The following is a 23,886-nucleotide window of genomic DNA, read 5'->3' as shown; positions in this document are numbered from 1 at the left end:
TTCAATTAATTCTCAATGTCATATTAGAAATTTATGAAAATCAAAAGGGAGCTTACATCAATAGATATAAACCATTTACCAAAGTTTCATGAGAATTGCTGAGCATTTTTGAGTTATTGTCAGAAAATTGGAAAATCCCCCCTTTTTTAATGAATAAAACCCCATAACTCAGAAATGTAAAATGTAAAATTTATAAAATTTTAAAGAGAGCTTACATCAATAGATATAAACAATTCACCAAAGTTTCATAAGAACTGCTGAAAGCATTTTTGAGTTTTTGTCCAAAAACTGGAAAATCCCCCTTTTTTTCTGAATAAAACCCTGTAACTCGGAAACGTAAAATCTAAAATTTATAAAAATCGAAAGGGAGCTCATGTCAATAAATATAAACAATTCACCACAATTTCTTGCAAGTTAGTGAAAGCATTCTTGAGTTATTGTCCGAAAACTGGAAAAACCCCCTTTTTTTAATGAATAAAACCCCATAGCTCGGAAACGTAAAATCTAAAATTTATAAAAAACAAAAGGGAGCTCACATCAATAGATATAAACAATTCACCAAAGTTTTATGCAAATTGGTTAAAGAGTTTTTGAGTTAATGTCCGACATGTTGACGACGGACGGACAGACGGACAGATGGACGGACGGACAGATGGACAGACGGACAACAGTATACCATAATACGTCCCGTAAACGGGCGTATAATAAAAAAGCCATAAAAAGCCGGTGATTTCCTGTCAATTTGATAAACAAAACAAATCCCGGAAATGAATCCGGAATTATTCGTACTTTAAAATATCACAAACTTCCGGTTTTAACTTTTGTCAAATCGAAAGAAACGTAAGCAATGTCTGATAAATTAACCATTTTGAGTCATTAAAATCATTTCAATTTTAGACTGTTGCCTTCCCTAAACTGTCCTTCATGGTAATGGTAAGACATTTACTTAGTAAATGCGATGAAACAGCAATACAAGTTCGTCATGTTCGTTGATGTTATGAATATAGTGAAGTTGATATCGACAATTTGAAAAGGGGCACCAACTTTTCAAACATTCTCAAAATGACCGAAATTGTCTGGAAAAATTTCCGGATCCTTGCGGCAGGAACACATACAATGCTGATTTAAATTAGGTGGCCACAGATAATATTTTTTGCTCTTGGATTGTTTTTACATAAATAAGAAACATGTACATAACAGAATCCCGTGCTTTTGCAGCTAATAAAAAAATACAATATGTATGAAATGAAAACCTGTAATATCTACACTTAAAAACAAAGAGATTCTTCTAAAAAAGGACATTTGGCAGACAAAAAAGCAAAAATGATTAACACTTTTTAGGATCATGGCTCACAGAATATTAATATATTATTATCTGAAAATGTTTAAGAAAATTCAAGGGGCAAATTAAGTCATGACCTGATTGTTAGTTAGACTTATATCTAGTCCTAAAATAAGCACAAAATGTTGATACCTTATATATTACGATTTCAAGCATTCATCGATCTGATCTATTTGTTTCTTTAATGGAACTTTAAAATTCTGGTAAATATTTTAATATGTTTCAAACCAATTAAGAGATTTGAGTCAATTTGGTGGTAACAAATTTGGCCGCTAATACCCCTTCAATCAGTTTTTGTACACATTATTCCAGATTTAATTTAATAACTATTAAAATAAAGTCAATGATATAAATAGCCAAGGATATAACTATTGTTAATTATAAGTTCAAAATATACTGTATATACTATAAACATTCTGTTATTTATTCAGTACATTTGGAACTAAATGTCTTAAAACTTTTGTGAAGGCCATTGGCACTAAAGCATTCTTAGAATCTTAATGTGATGTCAATAGTTTAAAATTGCATTTTCTTTTTGGAATAAGTTTGTATTCTGGATGATATCAAGGATTTGTCAATTCCTTGAAAAAATAGCAAATGATGAAATTTTATTTGCTGTCATCTTAATTTCAGCAAAAGTATCAGTTCTTGTCTCATTGGTGTGTAACTAAATATCTCCTACTTAATACATATGTGATTGTTGGGCTAAATTATGACAGTAAACGGTTAATTTGATTATATAATAATTACTCAATGGCTGAGAATTGTTCTTCAATTTACAGTTGTGGCGTGATAGTCAGATTGCTAAGACTTCCGCTCAAACAAGTGCTAGGGAGCCACCTTAAACTTGAAGTGAGGTGAGAGTTTTTGCTCTGTGTTGAAGGCCTCACTGTGACTTTGAGATGAAGAACAGCAATAAAATCGCTGTTCCTTTGCTCTTTGTGTATTTTTTTTTTTGCAGTGCATTTACTGATTTTGTGTCATGGATGGATACCCCATATCCTTTCTTTTCTATTATATGGAATAATTGCCAGTCGAAAGATTAGGATCCAAAAAGTCCATACTTACTAAAAGTAATGTAAACTAAAATCTTTTAGTGCATTTAGTTTTATCAATGAATTAACTATAAAATCTGAAACATAAACAAATTCATCTGTGCTTTGCCTCGACATACTAATTATATATATATATATTATGACACAATTATACCTGATTAACTAATTAACTATGAGTAATAATTTGTACTGATACATGTATTATGTCCATTATACCATTATACTGTCTGCATAACTAAATACTCTCTGTTAGTATTTTTGGATGGATAAATGTATATTTACTGTTTCAGAAACCTATATTTCATTTTTGGTTATCAGCAATGTTGTGATTGGTCAATGTCCTGAAGTGAAAACCACTAATTCGGGCCTAGTCAAAAAGGGGAGCATTTGGGGATTCATTTTTATTACATTTGGGTGCATTCATTTTACAGGTAACATAGGTAAAATAAAGATAATTCATAATAAATATGAGTTTAGTTATAATAAATTTTTAACATATTTGAAAATTTGAATAATATATTTTTCATATTGAATTATAAAAAAATATACAGTGATCATAAGAAATCCCATAACTGCTTAAGACATACATGTGACTTATGCGAATATTTCAGAGAAAATAGTATTCTGTTTCATTATTTTACCAAATAGTGATCGCTTTAATAAATAATTTAAGTTAGTTTGTAAAAATGGCTGTGTTTGGATATACGCCAGAGGTGGCCTATGGTTATCCATAGGTACCTTTGGTTTGATATTCTATAGATCAAAATATCAAACCATGGGTACCCAAAGATACCTATGGGTAACCATAGGCTGCCTTAGGCATATATCCAAACACAGCCAATGTATCAAGGCACACACATGGAGTTTCGTATGTCAGAGACAAATCAGTGGAAAAAATCATTAGTGTAAGATGGATTAAGTTTCCGTATCGACAGAACACTTAAGTCGGGGGATATTTCATGATGAACCGTAAATAGTTGCGAAGGTATTTCATGATGCACTGTAAATAGTTGCAAAGGTATCTCACCAGATTCCCTATTTCCTCCACCGTCAGCAGAATCCAGGCATACTACACATGGCCCTGAATCATTCCATGCTCAATACACTGAGCAATTTTATTCAGCTCATTCATGTATTTTTGTGCACATTACGATATGTAAAATCAGTACTTTTAATCTTTAGGTTTACTATGGTTTTACATTTTTATCTGCATATATTTCCAGGACTAAGTGTTTGTGCACAATAAAACGGACTTATCTTGCTAGAAAATAATAATTAAATAAATAAATATGTATTATTTTACCTGTAAAAGAATGCTAACAAATGTAATCAAAAGCTGTGCAAATGTAATGTAATGCGCACAAATGTAATGGTAATGCACACAAATGTAATGCACTGCTCTATAAGACCATACTAAAAAGAAGTACATAATTTAATACAAAGTATTTCCTACTCATAGTGTAACTTTCAAATATGTAGAAACTTTGACAATTTTGGTACCAAATGAAAACTGAAGGACTGGGGATCATTTACAACACTTTTTGACTGATTGTTTGAATAATAAAAAAAACTGCCTGAAATTCAAAATAGGATGTCATATTTTGCCTGTTCAATCTCAGATCTGACTTAGTACCTGTTTAGGTACCTACAGTATGTTCTTATTATACACATTTTTGACCACAAGCCACAACATTTAAAGTTATTGCTTTGATGTTATTATTGGTAAAATCAATATAAATTCAAGCCCCCATGAATTATTTCTATTCTAATAGGACAAAGACTGCAATTCTTTTGGATCAAAGCGCTCTATGTGAAGGGAAATATTTGCTGTTGCCGAAAATTAACACACTTAATATTGACGTAAACGATGAAGAAAATTGAATAAGTGACATTCTTAAACATTATACAATAACATACTACTTTTTACACCTTGTGACTTGGATGGAGAGTTGTCTCATTGGCACTCCGTCATACCACATCTTCTTATTTCTATATAAGACAGATTTGGATGAATTGAACTGACTATCTTACTTTCATTTAAGAAGATATGGACATATATACAAATTCTTACCATCTTTTGTTTATGTTTTCATGTTTTAACGACTCTCAATTTCCCATTCCTGTATTTTCCCGTAAAATCCTTACATTAATATAATACTTCATCGTTCAATGACGTCATTACACCATCTGACGTGAGGTATATCAATAAAAAAAGCATACGACGTTGGGATTGGAAAAGCCCAAACAAATCATGATGTTGACTATCAGCTGACATATGAATATATTCAAATTTTACCACGGGTGTGTACTCAAAGCGCTTGAAGAACGTCATATTAGAATTCACAATAAAATACTGTAAATTTAGAAATTATTGTGAGGTTTGTATTATTGCCAATAATGCAACTAAACTGGATTAGTATCGCAGTAATAAGAACTCACATTCTAAATCTGACAAATAAAATTGTATGCAGCTTTTTCTTTGATTGCAATAATTTTTTTTTTTCATTTAGGTCAGTCATGTTGATATAGGAATAAATAAATACATGTAATATCTGAATTTACAGTATTAACAACTTGACATAAAATGAAGTTTTTTGCTTCTAAGTGTTCTCCCCAGAAAAATAGCTTATTATTAACATATGATACCATGTTGTGCAATGTAAATATTCTGTGATACAATAGTCGTTGGGTCAAAAATCTATTACTGGTAAGTTATTCTCCAAAAATAATCATATAATGTCCTTGAAATAGAATTGTCTCAGGATTATATAATGAACAATTTTGTTGGTAACAAAATACCTGGAAATAAATGAAAGGGCACAAAAGTAAAAATCATGCAGTACAGGCTAAGTACTGTAAATTCAGAAACTATTGTGAAGTTTTTATGAATGCTAATATTGCGAATGGATGTCTGTATCGCAATAATAAGAACTCACATTTTGATATCTGACGCATATATCCATATGCAGATTTCCTGCAATTGCAATAATAAATGAACACATTAATTTCTGAATTTACATGTATACAGTACTTTACTCTGTAAAGACAGTATAATAAATAACAAAGACAAATTTAAAGCACAAACAAAACAACAATAAACTTAACTACAAAGTATGTAATTTACTGAAAGGCAGCTCAAACTTATCACTGATATCATGCCGTTCTACACTCCTCAAATACTTCATTCGTTTTTAAAGGTGAAAAAATGACTTACCACAAAGTTTTTTTAATATAATATTTCCTATGGAAAACTGAATAGCATATTCACATGCATTATATCTTCCCTATTCAAACAAAGCATTAACAATTGCCATAATGAAATCAAAATGTGCAATCTGTTACAACTGTTCATTTACTATAAGTGCACATATTTCTTTATATAACCAAACCCTGTGAAACACAGATCATTTCTCTGAAGAATAAATATTATGAAAATGTATATAAATATAATATCTGAACGATAATGAATAGTTTTCAATATAACTTAAATCCATTCAATTAAAATAAACCATTATAGTATTAAATATTAAGTGTTATATAAAGCTACATACTTATTATAGAAGTTTCTCCGACCATATATGATGGTAATTGACTTATGAATTCCTATAATGATAGATATAATGTATTTGTATGACTGTAGTAGGCCATTGGTTAATCAGTCAGATAACTAGCTATAGGCTACACTGTAATCATAACTATTTGAGAATTTTACATGTTTCATTGATATTCATGTTATCTATTTGATTCTAGATATTCATGTTATCTATTTGATTGATTGTTGGTTGCTTAACGTCCAGTGGCTAATATTTCATGCATATTCAAGATGTTATCTATTTCATTCTACATATTCATGCTATCTATTTGATTTTAGGGATTCATGTTATCTATTTGATACTAGGTATAAGAAGTAATAAACTGTTAACAGACAGAGATATGTCTCGTTAATTTGTTATTTTGATAATGCAAATGTTGAAATTAAAATAGCAATACTTTAACAGGTAAGTTATGCAAATATTCAAAGTCAATGAACCATGACTGAAGGTACAGGGCTAAACAATCTCCATGGGAATGAGATGTGCCAATACTAATACAACTGCAAACCAAATACCATCGACTTTTCATAAGTTGTTCCCTTTAAACAAACCTAAACATAAACATTAACTTGTAAACTATATATATATATGTAAAAGTTTCAAAGTCAATGAACCATAATTAAGGGGTTGGGTTATATATATCTCCATGGAAATGAAACTTGCAAATGCCAATACATTTGCATACCGAATATCATTGACTTAACATTAGTGGTTCATCTTAAACTGACCTAATCACAAACTAATACATGTTAACTAAGCAAAAGTTTCAAAGTCAATAGACCATGACTGAGGGGTAGGACCCAAATATTCTCTATGGAAATGAGATGTGCTAATGCTTATATATACAACTGCATACCAATTAGGCAATTATCATTGACCTACCACTAACGGTTCCACTTAAACTGCATGACCTAATCACAAACTAATACATGTAAACTAAGCAAAGTTTCAAAGTCAATAGACCTTGACTGAGGGGGCGGGGCCAAATCATCTACATGGTAATGAGATGTGCCAATGCTAATACAACTGCATACCAAATATCATTGACCTACCACTAGTGGTTAACCATGAACTAGACCTAATCACAAACTAATACATTGTTGACGCCACCGCCGCCGCAGGAAACAGCATATACCTATGTCTCGCTTTTTGACTCCGTCAAGACGAGACAAAAACTCATCAAAGATACAAGGCTTATGATTGATTACTTGTTCATCATTTTATGTCTCCTTCCTTACTTTTACTTACAATGCCAAATTCAGCAATTTCAAGCATTAACCTAAGACAGGATGAAAATATTCTGTTAACAAAATGCAGGACATTAAATGAAGTAAATAATTGTGTAAGAAAGTGAAAATGATTTTTTGCAAGGAACAGATAAGCCAAATAATAGCTACAGATGAAAATGAATATTCCATCTGCAAAAATTTCTACTGCCCCACCCCCTGTCCTGAAATTTAAATGGTTGCCACCTTACCTTAAAATCCTTCTATGAGATTGACGTCACTTAAACATCCTTAACTTATAGTTATATTCACATGCATGTTTATTTCATTGTATACAGATATATACAAATAATGTGTATGCTCTGTGTTACTCTCAGAGTGAGTTGATGACTCGCGGCTGAATAAATAATGTTGTAAGTTCTTTATTTATACAGCATTCTAACATGGTAGTGGGGATAAACAGTATCATCATGTTCAAAAAGTTTTAAATTTCATTTCAATTTTGTCCCAGTGAATTAAAAATTAAAGATTTTAATGTACCACTGTCCCAAACTGAGAAAAACGATAGCTGGATGATAATACTTTTAAAGTAATTGTCACGACTGTCTGATCAATTAAAAGTGTTTTAAACCTCCCAGTGGTTCAATATGATACTGAATGATTATTTATAAACTATGTTATGATAAAAGTTTAAAAAGAATAAATAAACAGTATCCAAATAAAATCCAAACCAAATCAATAGCCAAGAGATATTTGAGTGGTTTTAATGACTGCCATCAACACAACCACAATAATCAAATCACTCAATTTTAGTACTTCTCTCGCATACTGATGGGAAATGCTATCGATGAAAGTGCCGCTGAGGATATGACTACAGTCGAAATACGTTTAATGAAAGCGGGAAATTATACAAAGCACATAAAATCAATGAAAGGTAGATATAAACAATAGGCTATTAAGAAGGGAGACAATCATGGTTATGTTTAAACTGTTATGATAGCAATACCATGTATATAACTATAATGTACAGTTTATTAGTGACAGTTAACATTGCTATCCTGAGTTGTGGCAATATTAGTCTGGAATTTCTTTACACAAAAAAACACCAATAAAAGTTAAAACATATTCTTGACCCAAATTCAGCACCAACAAACTTGAGAGTCGAATGTCAGATATTATTACTAAATTAAAGGTTTGCATGTCTTAAGACAGAGTCTACACCAATTTCACTATCATTACATGTAAATAAAATACTAGGAATTATGTAATAAGTAAAATGGATTGTGTCTGAATTGATTTAACATATAAATGATTATATATAACAACATACTGTTTATAGCAGTTCTGTAGTAAGTTTTACTGATAAAGTTCCATGAGGTTTCCAGTATACTATAGAAATGTTTTTATGGTCTTCTTATTGGATTGACTTATGCGTCAACAAAGAGGCTATATATTGAATACAGTGCTCATTTAGATTTTATATAATGGTCCTAATGGCCATTTATGTATAACAGGAACAGAGAAAATCATTAATCACCGTTACTTCACAAGTTTTGTCAATGAATGATGAGAACCTTTAAATGAAACTGTTGTAACAACCAATCCCATGTTTTTCCTTGTGGAATCCCTAGTCTGTGCTGGTTTTCTATTGTGTGAAAACTTGACACACAGTCTAGATAGAAAGGGGATGTTCATGTCTAGATAGAAAGGGGATGTTCATGTCTTGATAAAAGGGAGCAGTTCATGTCTAGATAGATGGGGGGTGTTCATGTCTATATGTCTAGATAGAAGGGGGATGTTCCATGTCTAGATAAAAAGGGGATGTTCATGTCTTGATAGAAGGGGATGTTCATGTCTAGATAGAAGGGGATGTTCATGTCTTGATAGAAGGGGGATGTTCCATGTCTAGATAAAAAGGGGATGTTCATGTCTTGATAGAAGGGGATGTTCATGTCTAGATAGAAGGGGATGTTCATGTCTTGATAGAAGGGGGATGTTCCATTTCTAGATAGAAGGGGATGTTCATGTCTAGAAAGAAGGGTGATGTTCATGTCTAGATAGAAAGGTGATGTTCATGTCTAGATAGAAGAGTGATGTTCATGTCTAGATAGAAGGGGGATGTTCATGTCTAGATAGAAGGGTGATGTTCATGTCTAGATAGAAGGGGATGTTCATGTCTAGATAGAAGGGTGATGTTCATGTCTAGATAGAAGGGGGATGTTCATGTCTAGATAGAAGGGTGATGTTCATGTCTAGATAGAAGGGGGATGTTCATGTCTAGACAGAATGGGGATGTTCATGTCTAGATAGAAGGGTGATGTGCATGTCTAGATAGAAGGGGGATATTCATGTCTAGTTAGAAGGGGGATGTTCATGTCTAGATAGAAGGGGATGTTCCATTTCTAGATAGAAGGGGGATGTTCATGTCTAGATAGAAGGGGATGTTCATGTCTAGATAGAAGGGGGATGTTTATGTCTAGATAGAAGGGGGATGTTCATGTCTAGATAGAAGGGGATGTTCCATTTCTAGATAGAAGGGGGATGTTCCATGTCTAGATAGAAGGGGGATGTTCATGTCTAGATAGAAGGGTGATGTTCATGTCTAGATAGAAGGGGGATGTTAATGTCTAGATAGAAGGGGGCATTCATGTCTAGATAGAAGGGGGATGTTCATGTCTAGATAGAAGGGTGATGTTCATGTCTAGATAGAACAGTGATGTTCATGTCTAGATAGAAGGCTGATGTTCATGTCTAGATAGAAGGGGGATGTTCATGTCTAGATAGAAGGGTGATGTTCATGTCTAGATAGAAGGGGGCATTCATGTCTAGATAGAAGGGGGATGTTCATGTCTAGATAGAAGGGTGATGTTCATGTCTAGATAGAAGGGGGATGTTCCATGTCTAGATAAAAGGGGGATGTTCATTTCTAGATAGAAGGGTGATGTTTATGTCTAGATAGAAGGGTGATGTTCATGTCTAGATAGAAGGGGGCATTCATGTCTAGATAGAAGGGGGATGTTCATGTCTAGATAGAAGGGGGATGTTCATGTCTAGATAGAAGGGTGATGTTCATGTCTAGATAGAAGGGGGATGTTCATGTCTAGATAGAAGGGGGATGTTCCATGTCTTGATAGAAGGGGGATGTTCCATGTCTAGATAGAAGGGGGATGTTCCATGTCTAGATAGAAGGGGGACGTTCATGTCTAGATAGAAGGGGGTGTTCATGTCTAGATTGATTGATTGATTGTTGGTTGCTTTACGCCGCATTAGCACAACAAGGCTATATTGCGGCGATTCATGTCTAGATAGAAGGGGGATGTTCATATGCACACGTAAAACAGGTTAATCCCACATGTATCATTTGTCAGGCTATCAGTGGACCATGTGCTTTTTACTGTTGTTTGTCCTTAATTATATGTCTATTTTCAGAGAATTTGGTGCAGACTGTTGTCCTGTGCAACATTTTTGGTGATTCATTGAATCTTTCCATTTAATGTCTTACCTTTATATTTATTTCTAAGTGTACTTATTAAAATCAAGCTTATTCTATAATAAATGCTAGATGCAGTACAACAGCGTCTGGTGTGTTTACCTTTGAGCTTTGACAATATCAAATATTATCAAATTTAAAGTGAGAAAAAGTGTAACAATGGTAAAATTGAAGTGAACAAAAGGAAACTAGAGAAGCATAGAGCAAGTGAGAAGAATTTGAAAGGTTACACTAATTAGCCTGATTATAGGGGTTCTTGCCAACTGCTTAAGTAATTATCCACACATGTTTTACTTTATTAGATTAATCATCAATCAGCAGGTAAGATCATTTCTCCATTAATCTTCTCAAGATTTTAAATGTCTACCTGCTGTAATCAAATTAACATCTTTATTAAAAGACCAATCTACATATATCAGTTTGTCTTTAATATTTCCTCTGATTAAAAGGAAAGTGTGATGACAAGAAGATCTAAAAGAAAGATATATATCACAGAGATGACAAGGAGACTTAAAAGGATGATATCACAGAGATGGCAAGAAGATTTAAAATAAGGATATCACAGAGATGGCAAGGAGATTTAAAATAAGGATATCACAGAGATGGTAAGAGGATTTAAAAGGATGATATCACAGAGATGACAAGAAGATTTAAAAGCAGGATATCACAGAGATGGCAAGGAGATTTAAATGAGGATATCACAGAGATTACAAGAAGATTTAAAAGCAGGATATCACAGAGATTACAAGAAGATTTAAAAGCAGGATATCACAGAGATGGCAAGGAGATTTAAAAGGAGGATATCACAGAGATGGCAAGGAGATTTAAAATAAGGAAATCACAGAGATGGCAAGAAGATTTAAAATAAGGATATCACAGAGATGGCAAGGAGATTTAAAATAAGGATATCACAGAGATGGCAAGGAGATTTAAAATAAGGATATCACAGAGATGACAAGAAGATTTAAAATAAGGATATCACAGAGATGGTAAGAGGATTTAAAAGGATGATATCACAGAGATGACAAGAAGATTTAAAAGCAGGATATCACAGAGATTACAAGAAGATTTAAATGAGGATATCACAGAGATTACAAGAAGATTTAAAAGCAGGATATCACAGAGATTACAAGAAGATTTAAAAGCAGGATATCACAGAGATGGCAAGGAGATTTAAAATAAGGAAATCACAGAGATGGCAAGAAGATTTAAAATAAGGATATCACAGAGATGGCAAGGAGATTTAAAATAAGGATATCACAGAGATGGCAAGGAGATTTAAAATAAGGATATCACAGAGATGACAAGAAGATTTAAAATAAGGATATCACAGAGATGGTAAGAGGATTTAAAAGGATGATATCACAGAGATGACAAGAAGATTTAAAAGCAGGATATCACAGAGATTACAAGAAGATTTAAAAGCAGGATATCACAGAGATGGCAAGGAGATTTAAAAGGAGGATATCACAGAGATGGCAAGGAGATTTAAAATAAGGATATCACAGAGATGGCAAGAAGATTTAAAATAAGGATATCACAGAGATGGCAAGGAGATTTAAAATAAGGATATCACAGAGATGGTAAGAGGATTTAAAAGGATGATATCACAGAGATGACAAGAAGATTTAAAAGCAGGATATCACAGAGATGGCAAGGAGATTTAAATGAGGATATCACAGAGATAACAAGTAGATTTAAAAGCAGGATATCACAGAGATTACAAGAAGATTTAAAATAAGGATATCACAAAGATGGCAAGGAGATTCAAAATAAGGATATCACAGAGATGGCAAGGAGATTTAAAATAAGGATATCACAGAGATGACAAGAAGATTTAAATGAGGATATCACAGAGATTACAAGGAGATTTAAAATAAGGATATCACAGAGATGGCAAGGAGATTTAAAATAAGAATATCACAGAGATGACAAGAAGATTTAAAAGCAGGTTATCACAGAGATGGCAAGGAGATTTAAAAGGAGGATATCACAAAGATGGCAAGAAGATTTAAAATAAGGATATCACAGAGATGGCAAGGAGATTTAAAATAAGGATATCACAGAGATGGCAAGGAGATTTAAAATAAGGATATCACAGAGATGACAAGAAGATTTAAAATAAGGAAATCACAGAGATGGCAAGAAGATTTAAAATAAGGATATCACAGAGATGGCAAGGAGATTTAAAATAAGGATATCACAGAGATGGCAAGGAGATTTAAAATAAGGATATCACAGAGATGACAAGAAGATTTAAAATAAGGATATCACAGAGATGGTAAGAGGATTTAAAAGGATGATATCACAGAGATGACAAGAAGATTTAAAAGCAGGATATCACAGAGATTACAAGAAGATTTAAAAGCAGGATATCACAGAGATGGCAAGGAGATTTAAAAGGAGGATATCACAGAGATGGCAAGGAGATTTAAAATAAGGATATCACAGAGATGGCAAGAAGATTTAAAATAAGGATATCACAGAGATGGCAAGGAGATTTAAAATAAGGATATCACAGAGATGGTAAGAGGATTTAAAAGGATGATATCACAGAGATGACAAGAAGATTTAAAAGCAGGATATCACAGAGATGGCAAGGAGATTTAAATGAGGATATCACAGAGATAACAAGTAGATTTAAAAGCAGGATATCACAGAGATTACAAGAAGATTTAAAATAAGGATATCACAAAGATGGCAAGGAGATTCAAAATAAGGATATCACAGAGATGGCAAGGAGATTTAAAATAAGGATATCACAGAGATGACAAGAAGATTTAAATGAGGATATCACAGAGATTACAAGGAGATTTAAAATAAGGATATCACAGAGATGGCAAGGAGATTTAAAATAAGAATATCACAGAGATGACAAGAAGATTTAAAAGCAGGTTATCACAGAGATGGCAAGGAGATTTAAAAGGAGGATATCACAAAGATGGCAAGAAGATCTAAATGAGGATATCACAGAGATGACAAGGAGATTTAAAAGCAGGATATAACAGAGATGGCAAGGAAATTTAATAGGAGGATATCACAGAGATGGCAAGAAGATCTAAAATAAGGATATCACAGAGATGACAAGGAGATTAAAAAGCAGGATATCACAGAGATGGCAAGAAAATTTAAATAAGGATATCACAGAGATGGCAAGGAGATTTGAAAGGAATATATCACAGAGATGGCAAGAAGATTTAAATAAAGGATATTACAGAGATGGCAAGGAGATTTAAAATAAGGATATCACAGAGATGGCAAGAGGATTCAAAATAAGGATATCACAGAGATGACAAGGAGATTTAAAATAAGGATATCACAGAGATGACAAGAAGATTTAAAATAAGGATATCACAGAGATGGCAAGGAGATTTAAAATAAGGATATCACAGAGATGGCAAGGAGATTTAAAATAAGGATATCACAGAGATAACAAGGAGATTTAAAATAAGAATATCACAGAGATGGTAAGAGGATTTAAAAGGATGATATCACAGTGGTGATTACAAGAAGATTTAAAGCAGGATATCACAGAGATGGCAAGGAGATTTAAAATAAGGATATCACAGAGATAACAAGGAGATTTAAAATAAGGATATCACAGAGATGGTAAGAGGATTTAAAAGGATGATATCACAGAGATGACAAGAAGATTTAAAATAAGGATATCAAAGAGATGGCAAGGATATTTAAAAGGAGGATATCACAGAGATGGCAAGGAGATTTAAAATAAGGATATCACAGAGATAACAAGGAGATTTAAAATAAGGATATCACAGAGATGGCAAGGAGATTTAAAATAAGGATATCACAGAGATAACAAGGAGATTTAAAATAAGGATATCACAGAGATAACAAGGAGATTTAAAAGGAGGATATCACAGAGATGACAAGAAGATTTAAATAAGGATATCACAGAGATGGCAAGGAGATTTAAAATAAGGATATCACAGAGATAACAAGGAGATTTAAAATAAGGATATCACAGAGATAACAAGGAGATTTAAAATGAGGATATCACAGAGATTACAAGAAGATTTAAAATGAGGATATCACAGAGATGGCAAGGAGATTTAAAATGAGGATATCACAGAGATTACAAGAAGATTTAAAATGAGGATATCACAGAGATGGCAAGGAGATTTAAAATGAGGATATCACAGAGATGGCAAGAAGATTTCAAATGAGGATATCACAGAGATTACAAGAAGATTTAAAAGCAGGATATCACAGAGATGACAAGGAGATTAAAAAGCAGGATATCACAGAGATGGCAAGAAAATTTAAAATAAGGATATCACAAAGATGGCAAGAAGATCTAAAATGAGGATATCACAGTGATGGCAAGAAAATCTAAATAAGGATATCACAGAGATGGCAAGAAGATTTAAAATAAGGATATCACAGAGATAGTAAGAAGATTTAAAATAAGGATATCACAAAGATGGCAAGAAGATCTAAAATGAGGATATCACAGAGATGGCAAGAAAATTTAAATAAGGATATCACAGAGATGGCAAGGAGATTTAAAATAAGGATATCACAGAGATGACAAGAAGATTTAAATAAAGGATATCACAGAGATGGCAAGGAGATTTAAAATAAGGATATCACAGAGATGGTAAGATGATTGAAAAGGAGGATATCACAGAGATGGCAAGGAGATTTAAAATAAGGATATCACAGAGATGACAATAAGATTTAAATAAAGGATATCACAGAGATGGCAAGGAGATTTAAAATAAGGATATCACAGAGATGGTAAGAGGATTGAAAAGGAGGATATCACAGAGATGGTAAGAGGATTGAAAAGGAGGATATCACAGAGATGACAAGAAGATTGAAAAGGAGGATGTCTGACAGAGATTACAAGGAGGTTTAAAAAGAGAAATCATACAATTTTTATTACAGTGATGGCAAGAAGATTTGCAATAAGGATATCACAAAAATGACAAGAAGATTTACAATAAGGATATCACAAAGATGACAAGAAGATTTAAAAGGAGGATATCAGAGATGACAAAAAGATTTAAAAGAAGGATATCAGAGATGACAAAAAGATTTAAAAGGAGGATATCAGAGATGACAAAAAGATTTAAAAGGAGGATATCACAAGGATGACAAGAAGATTTAAAAGGAGGATATCAGAGATGACAAAAAGATTTAAAATAAGGATATCACAAAGATGACAAGAAGATTTAAAAGGAGGATATCAGAGATGACAAAAAGATTTAAAAGGAGGATATCAGAGATGACAAAAAGATATAAAAGGAGGATATCAGAGATGACAAAAAGATTTAAAAGGAGGATATCAGAGATGACAAAAAGATTTAAAAGAAGGATATTACAAAGATGACAAGGAGATTTAAAAGGAGCATATCAGAGATGACAAGAAGATTTAAAAGGAGGATATCAGAGATGACAAAAAGATTTAAAAGAAGGATATCACAGTGATGACTATGTATGTTACCATGTCTGTTTTGAATGGAGTCTTATGGAGACCTTAAATTTGATGCCTTGATTAAACAGACTGCCAATGCTCTCTGCACATTTTAAGAAGTCTTGCAACAATTCATTTTACAGTTAAAGACTAAATTTTTGCCATTTATGGTTTACATAATTTCAGTACAGACAGTAACATATTACATTAAGTGTTAATTTAATTTCCTTGTCTTGAATATGCATGAAATATTAGCTACTGGACGTTAAGCAAATAACATTCAATCATGGAGATAAATTAGGGCTATTGAGAAATAAAACATTTAAGACAGCTGGTCTTATTGGAATACAACTAAATGTACCAAAGGTTCTGTTTATATGACGCCTTTTTATTTACATCAGTCCATGAAATGATCATCATAGGAAAAATTCCCAAACATATGGTCCCTGCTGACTCAGCAGTTATAATACTTTGTCATGTTTGTAGCAGAAAAAAAGATGTTCATCTGAACTAGACCCTTTGTTCTACTACAGATCTATATAGTTTTCTCACTTGCAAAACATAATATTGGACTGGCTTATAGTTGGGTTTCTTAGAAATATTCCACCTTCTAGAGGCCTTCATGGTATGATACATTAGTTTCCACAAATCTAATTCACACATCATCATAGATATTGTTATACACTCTTTCTATAATTTAATGCTATTACAATACTTATGTAAAAGATATATATACAGTACCACAAACTCCCATTAAAATTTGTCACATTGTTATAATTAACTGATAATTGTTGGTATAATAATCCTATAAGTATACTTGGTTCATGACATTATGTACTTACTTTCTGTCCTTATATAATGTAGTAATTATTGTTAATGAGTTCATTATCCCACTTATCATGATTCAATCTTCATATTTTAACTCCTTTATACTTAGTCCTCCCCCCTGTTAATCAATATAAGATACTGATATATATGTAAAGTGCCTAGAAAAATCGACCTAAGTATAAACAATGTTAGAGTAGATCTCATTCTTTACTTCCCCCCGAGTGGGGCTGGAACCTGTACTTTTCACTTCTCACTTCTACGACAACACCACCTAGTATTGCATTGGTTAAAGAATGAGTCTTTGCTATATTTTCAACAAATTGTGGCCTGAGATTTATTATGGCATAAGTCTTTAAATTAATTAGACCTATTAAAAATGACTAAATGCTATCTGTCTGTTATTCACTGAAGTTCTTTTCCTTGTAATACTTGACCACTAACATAAAGCGACCATAATAAAATTGTAAGTGTATGAGAGTAATGGGACCCTAACAAAATATAATGTGTATTCCCTTTGGTGTGATAGTCTATTGTCAAAACTGTAAATTTTGAAATTATTGCGATGTTTTTATTATTGCAAAAATGCGACAGTGTTGTAATCGCAATAATCTAAACTCGCATTTTAGATTTTTTTTTAAATGAATGAAGCGGAATTTTTCTCAGTATCGCAAAAATAATAATCGCAATAATGCATGCAATAATTTCTGAATTTACAGTAGATGATTAGGACTTTCCTAAGGATGCAATCAATTCTTACAACACCTAAATTGTAATATTTTTGGTATTATTTTAATATTTTTGGTATTATTTTAATATTTTTGTTATTATTTTAATATTTTAATGGTATGATGACTATCAAAGATAATAGTTCAAGAAAAAATATTTAGCAATATAAATTATTCTCTATATAAGCAAATTAAATTCAAAGGAGTATTTTTTTCAACCCATTTAACCAATAAGACCATTGTTTTTGTTTTGTCCAAAATGAACAACCAACTCGAGACTGAAAATCAAAAGATAAATATAGTTAACCAATTAGTGCACATATAAAATTAGCTAAGTAAAACCTACTAAATTGTATGAAGAATTAGTATGAGTAACATATTTATATAAGTAACAAACTTTTCAAATATGGTCCTCATGGTCAATTCTGACAGATTGTTGACGAATCAGAGAAAAACACTTGTAAATCAGATATATATCCTGACACAAAAGCTGATATACAATGCATTTAGTGTCTGAAGAAAACAGAAATACTCCCTAAATAAGTCTCACAAAATGTGAAGTGTCAAATGGACCACAAGTAAATCATCCAAAAACTCTGACAGGAAATGTGAAGAATCTGAAGAGAATAGGTATAATTATGTCAGTTTCTATGATGAAATAATATTTCTGCATGTCTAACAATATACAATGGTATTTATTTTGGGTTAATGACTGGCTGTGCATCACTTATATTCCACAGCTTAACAGATGGTAATTAGTTTAATTAGTGTCACAAAGATTTCTGTCCTGGCTGCTTATCATTTCTACAACTGAGGGTTTCCAGGCACACTTACTGCATGGAGTCAAGGGACAAGTGTTAAACTCCAAGCATTTTTTTTTAAGAGGGGAACTGATACAACCATGGGCAGAAGATGTATTAACACCAGTCATATGATTAAAAAAAAATTTCTATTCTCAATTTCTATTTCTATTAAAGACTTTTTCCACTGCAAGTATGACATGAGAAAGCTGTGAAAGATGTATGTCACAAAAATTTACACACTTCTCTGAACCTGACTTAAAATTCTATATTAACCTCATGGAGTTCCAGGATTCGACAGAAGTATGAATATTTTACACCACAACTTACAGGCAGTTTTTGTTCACAATTGATTTCGCTGCTTTATAACATATGTTCTATGCTAAGAAACAGATTTCTTATCTTTCAACCAGTTAAGTTAATTAAAGTTTTCAATTTTCCACGCACACAGCATTATTGTCTTGTGCAGTTGACAAACTTGACCTATATATATGTATACATGTAACAAGAAGACAATGAATATATTCAGAATTGAATAGTCTAATTACTGGATATAAAATCAACAAAACTATAATGACAATGCTACAGAGACATGTGTTATAGTAGTTAACAAATCAATATATACTAAGAACATTGCATTTACCACACATTAACTTTATTTATGTAGAATATAAGTACTGTTATTTGGTAGTCTGGTATTTTTAACTACAGGTTCCTTTAGAAAAGCAATTTATAATGAATTACATAAATTTTTTTTTCTTATGACTTAATGCTTTTGATGACAAGGGTAAAGGCTATATGTGTTATAATTATCTCCCTTTAGTAACCAGAGATTTATCTTAGGGGCTATTTACCAGCTTAACTTTCTGTCTGTGTTATAATAATCTCCCTTTAGTAACCAGAGATTTATCTTCGGGGCTATTTACCAGCTTAACTTTCTGTCTGTGTTATAATTATCTCCCTTTAGTAACCAGAGATTTATCTTAAGGGGTGTTTACCAGCTTAACTTTCTGTCTGTGTTATAATTATCTCCCTTTAGTAACCAGAGATTTATCTTAGGGGCTGTTTACCAGCTTAACTTTCTGTCTGTGTTATAATTATCTCCCTTTAGTAACCAGAGATTTATCTTAGGGGCTGTTTACCAGCTTAACTTTCTGTCAGGTGTTATAATTATCTCCCTTTAGTAACCAGAGATTTATCTAAGGGGCTGTTTACCAGCTTTACTTTCTGTCAGGTGTTATAATTATCTCCCTTTAGTAACCAGAGATTTATCTTAGGGGCTGTTTACCAGCTTTACTTTCTGTCAGGTGTTATAATTATCTCCCTTTAGTAACCAGAGATTTATCTTAGGGGCTGTTTACCAGCTTAACTTTCTGTCAGGTGTTTTTCATGAAATGAGTGTTCTTCTTCTTCTTCTTCCGAATACGGGAGTAGACTCCTAGGTAGGAGTGTAAAACTTCCCGGAACTTGTGTGCTATGTACATATGGACTTAATTTAAAAATAATATGACAAAGAAAAATCATTAACAATAACATATATACATTATGTACAGTGGCTTTGTAGTTTAATAAGTTGTTGTGGCTCCTTCAAATGTTAGAGTGGATATGCCACTTTTGAAGGATTCCAGGGTGTCAGACATACCTATTGCTTCAGGTAGTGAGTTCCAGTCCGAAATAGTGCGAGGATAAAAAGAAAATTTATAGAAATCTTTATTTGTTGATATTTGCCTAAATTTATGTTTCCCCCTAGTACGTCTATCAGATATTGTTAAATTGTCCTTAGGAACTTCCACTAACCCCCAATTTATTTTATATAGCATAGTTAATCTAGCTTTTTTTCTTCTTATTTCTAAATTTTCCCATTCCAATGATTTAATTAAATTTGAAACTGCTCCAGGTGATCTGTCTTTATAATCATTGAAGACAAACCTGGCTGCCTTACGCTGTACCTGCTCAACCTGAGTGATGTGTTGCTTTTTGTACGGATCCCATACAGGGGAAGAGTATTCGACGACTGGACGGACAAGTGATGTGTACGTAAGGTTTTTAACCTTACGTGTGCAGTTTTTTAAGTTCCTACGAAGAAAACCTAAGGTTTTATTTGCCTTACAGGTAATATTGTTTATATGTGTTCCCCAATCAAGATCATGGCTTATAGTTACGCCTAAATATTTACTATCTTTTACTGCTTCTAAAACATGATTGTGTAATATATAATCAAAAGTGGAAGGTTTACTTTTTTTAGAAATATGAATAACATAACACTTCTCAGGATTAAAATTCATTTGCCAGTCCTCTTCCCATTGTACTAAACTAGATAAATCTTTTTGAAGTAATTTGGCATCAGAACTATTATTAACATTTCTGTACAATAAACAGTCATCTGCAAAAAGTCTTGCATTGCAAGTTACATGTTCGGGTAGGTCATTAATAAAGAGTAAAAATAATGTTGGGCCTAAAACTGTTCCCTGAGGGACACCAGAATCAACAGCTAATTTTGAAGATTTAACACCATTTAATAGTACCTGCTGTTGCCTGTCAGCTAAAAAGTCATTTATCCAATTTAAATTTTGATTCCTAATACCATAAAAGTTTAATTTCTGGGCTAATCTTTGATGGGGGACTTTATCGAAAGCTTTGGAAAAATCTAAAAGTATAACATCTATTTGGTTACCATATCCCAATGATTTTGCAAGATCTTGTAAACTGATGATAAGTTGGGTCTCACAAGACCTTTTACTTCTAAACCCATGTTGACTATCATTTAATATGTTATTAATTGTAAGATGTTTCCTTATGTTGCTTGTTATAATGTGTTCTAGAATTTTGCAACATATTGCAGTTAGTGAAACTGGTCTATAATTAATAGCGTTATGCTTGTCACCTTTTTTAAATATTGGTACAACATTAGCCTGCTTCCAATCAGTTGGGATTTTACCAGTATCAATAGATTTTTGGAAAAAGAATGTCAAAAATGGAGACAATTCTTCTGCAAAGTTATGTAAGAAATATGCTGGCAGATTATCAGGGCCAGTGGCTTTGTGTGGATTTAAGTTTTTAAGTAACTTTAATAAGCCATTATTACTAATAAATATGTCTGGCATAGTGGGGTGGGGACTTGTACCTTTATTTGGCATAGAGGATGTATCTTCGGTAGTAAAAGCCTTTTTAAATTGTTCATTTAGGATGTTAGCTTGTGTATTCGGCTCACTATATAATAAGCCATCCTTTCCTCTTAATGGTGAAACACCAGATGTTTCTGTTTTTTTACTTTTTATAAATTGCCAGAAAGATTTAGGTTTTACTTCTAACTGGGGGCTAATTATTTCTTGCATGTACGTGCTCTGGGCTCTTCTTATTTTTCTTTGAGCAGTAGCTTTTAACTTTTTATATTTATCTTTATGTTCTTGTTTACCAGTTTTTTTAGCTTTGTTGTAAGCTTTACGTTGTTTTTTACATAAATGGTCTATATCCCTATTTGCCCAAGGGTTGGTGTACTTAGATTTAGTTATTTTGCTTGGTACATTATCATCTATTATTTTATTACTACCTTCTTTGAATTTATTCCATAGTTGGTCAATATTTAAATTTTCATTAGCCTGAGATATAAGTTCAGATATAAAATGAGATGTTATGTCTTTTATCTTTTTAATATCAACCTTTTTCCATAAATAAATTTTATGTTGTGATTGTTTAGATCTTTGGGGCTTGCAGATTGCATCCACTAATACAATATCATGGTCAGATATACCTGGTATGGATTTTATTTTTGTTATCAATGCAGGTTGGTTTGTGCAGAAAAGGTCAAGGATATTATCTTTCCTAGTTGGAAAATCAACCATTTGTTCAATGCCTAAGTTGTTCAGCATATCTATAAATGCTTCATTCAGCTCCTTAGTATACAATGAGCCAGATATATTTTGCTCCGGCCATTTTATGTCTGGAAGGTTAAAGTCACCACCAAGCCAGAAGGTGGAATTTTTAAATTTTAATTTAAGTTCATTAATTTCAATGATCATTTGTTTGAGATAGTCTATATCATTTTTATTTGGTGGTCTATATGCAGAAATGATAACTAAGGATTTAGTATCAGTTATATTAATTTGGGCAGCAATAAGTTCTACATTTTTGCTTTTATATACTTCTTGGCAAATAATACCTTTTTTAATGGCGATTAATACACCTCCACCTTCTTTTCCGACCCGGTCGTTTCGGAATACATCTTCAAATAGTGTGTTTGGAAAAATTTCAGAAGATAATACATCTTTGTTTAGCCAAGTTTCATTACCAATAATAATATCTGGTTTAGATGACGTTAATAAATTTTCAATTTGAGGAACTTTATTTTTACAACTTCTAAAATTGATCTGAAGAACTCTTAATGAGTTTTGTCTATTAATATTCTTATTTTTTAATTGCTTCGTTACTGGTGGTTTTGGTGATGATGTAGCAACTGGGTCTCCAAAATTTTCATGATTATCATTTATATTGAAGCTTAAGGAAAAAGCTGAACTATCAGAAAGTACTGAATATGAGTTAGGGTTCAAAATAGAATTACCTGATGAGAGGTATGATTGAAAAATGGTTCTAGAGTGATTAGGAGTATCACATATCGGGCATATCCAAAGTGCTGATGAATTTCCAAACTTTTCATACATAGATGGACTTATATTTACACATCCAATATGACACCATTTATCGCAGTTATCACAAACAATAGCATCACTGTCCCAGGTACACTCATGCGAGCAAATAGAGCATGGATAACTGGAGTCGTTCAAGTTTGATGGGCCAGGGTTGGTTTCAACCTGGTTGCTTAAAAGAATTCTAATCAAAAGATGAATGTGGCGATCTGATTTGCCAAAAACACATCTATTTTTAAAATTGGACACATGCAAGTGCCAGTAATAAATCTGGGTAGATACCTCAATTGTTGTGTCACATTGAAGGCTGATAGTGATACCCTCATATTTGATGGATTCTAGTATATTATTTTGTATATTAAACTCATTGACTGTGCTCAGAAAAATAAAAAATGTTGAGCAAATCACGACTAAGCTATGTTTAAACATTTTGACAGAGTCTAAGTGTCACAAAAGTATAATCAGTGAAGAGAAGGATGGTGACTCTCATACACATTCATAACATGTTTAATTAGACAGTTAGTAGTTGATGACAAATTAGATCTTCGTTCCTTGGGCGACTCAAGGACACAGGATAAACACACTAGGAAGCCATATTATATAAGGTGTAAGGATTGATAGATGGGATATTATTACCTATTTAATCACAGAGACTCTGTTTGACGATCAAAACAAAAACAAACAAAAAAGTAAACCGGAAGTGGTTTACACTGTTTACATATAAGGAAAATAATTTTCCCGCCA

At 32.4% G+C, this 23,886-nt stretch overlaps 1 protein-coding gene across 7 annotated transcripts in view; it reads right to left on the bottom strand.

Annotated features, from left to right (window-relative positions):
• LOC127719469 (calmodulin-binding transcription activator 2-like) overlaps positions 1-23,886 on the bottom strand; it is a 113,418-nt gene that overhangs the window by 70,173 nt on the left and 19,359 nt on the right. The window contains exon 1 of one of the 7 annotated variants that reach the window (XM_052225610.1): positions 7,468-7,612. The exons of 5 other annotated variants lie outside the window; for them this stretch is intronic. The gene's annotated coding sequence lies outside the window, so the exon portion shown is untranslated. Of the gene's footprint in view, positions 1-5,948; positions 5,977-7,467; positions 7,613-23,886 lie in introns of those variants that run through there. One more of the 7 variants, XM_052225611.1, reaches the window with a different exon arrangement.

Source organism: Mytilus californianus, unplaced genomic scaffold, assembly GCF_021869535.1.
Source record: "Mytilus californianus isolate M0D057914Y unplaced genomic scaffold, xbMytCali1.0.p SCAF_11, whole genome shotgun sequence".
NCBI lineage: Eukaryota > Metazoa > Mollusca > Bivalvia > Mytilida > Mytilidae > Mytilus > Mytilus californianus.
The sequence above is the reverse complement of the archived record's forward strand: the minus strand, read 5'-3'. Positions and strand labels throughout refer to the sequence as shown.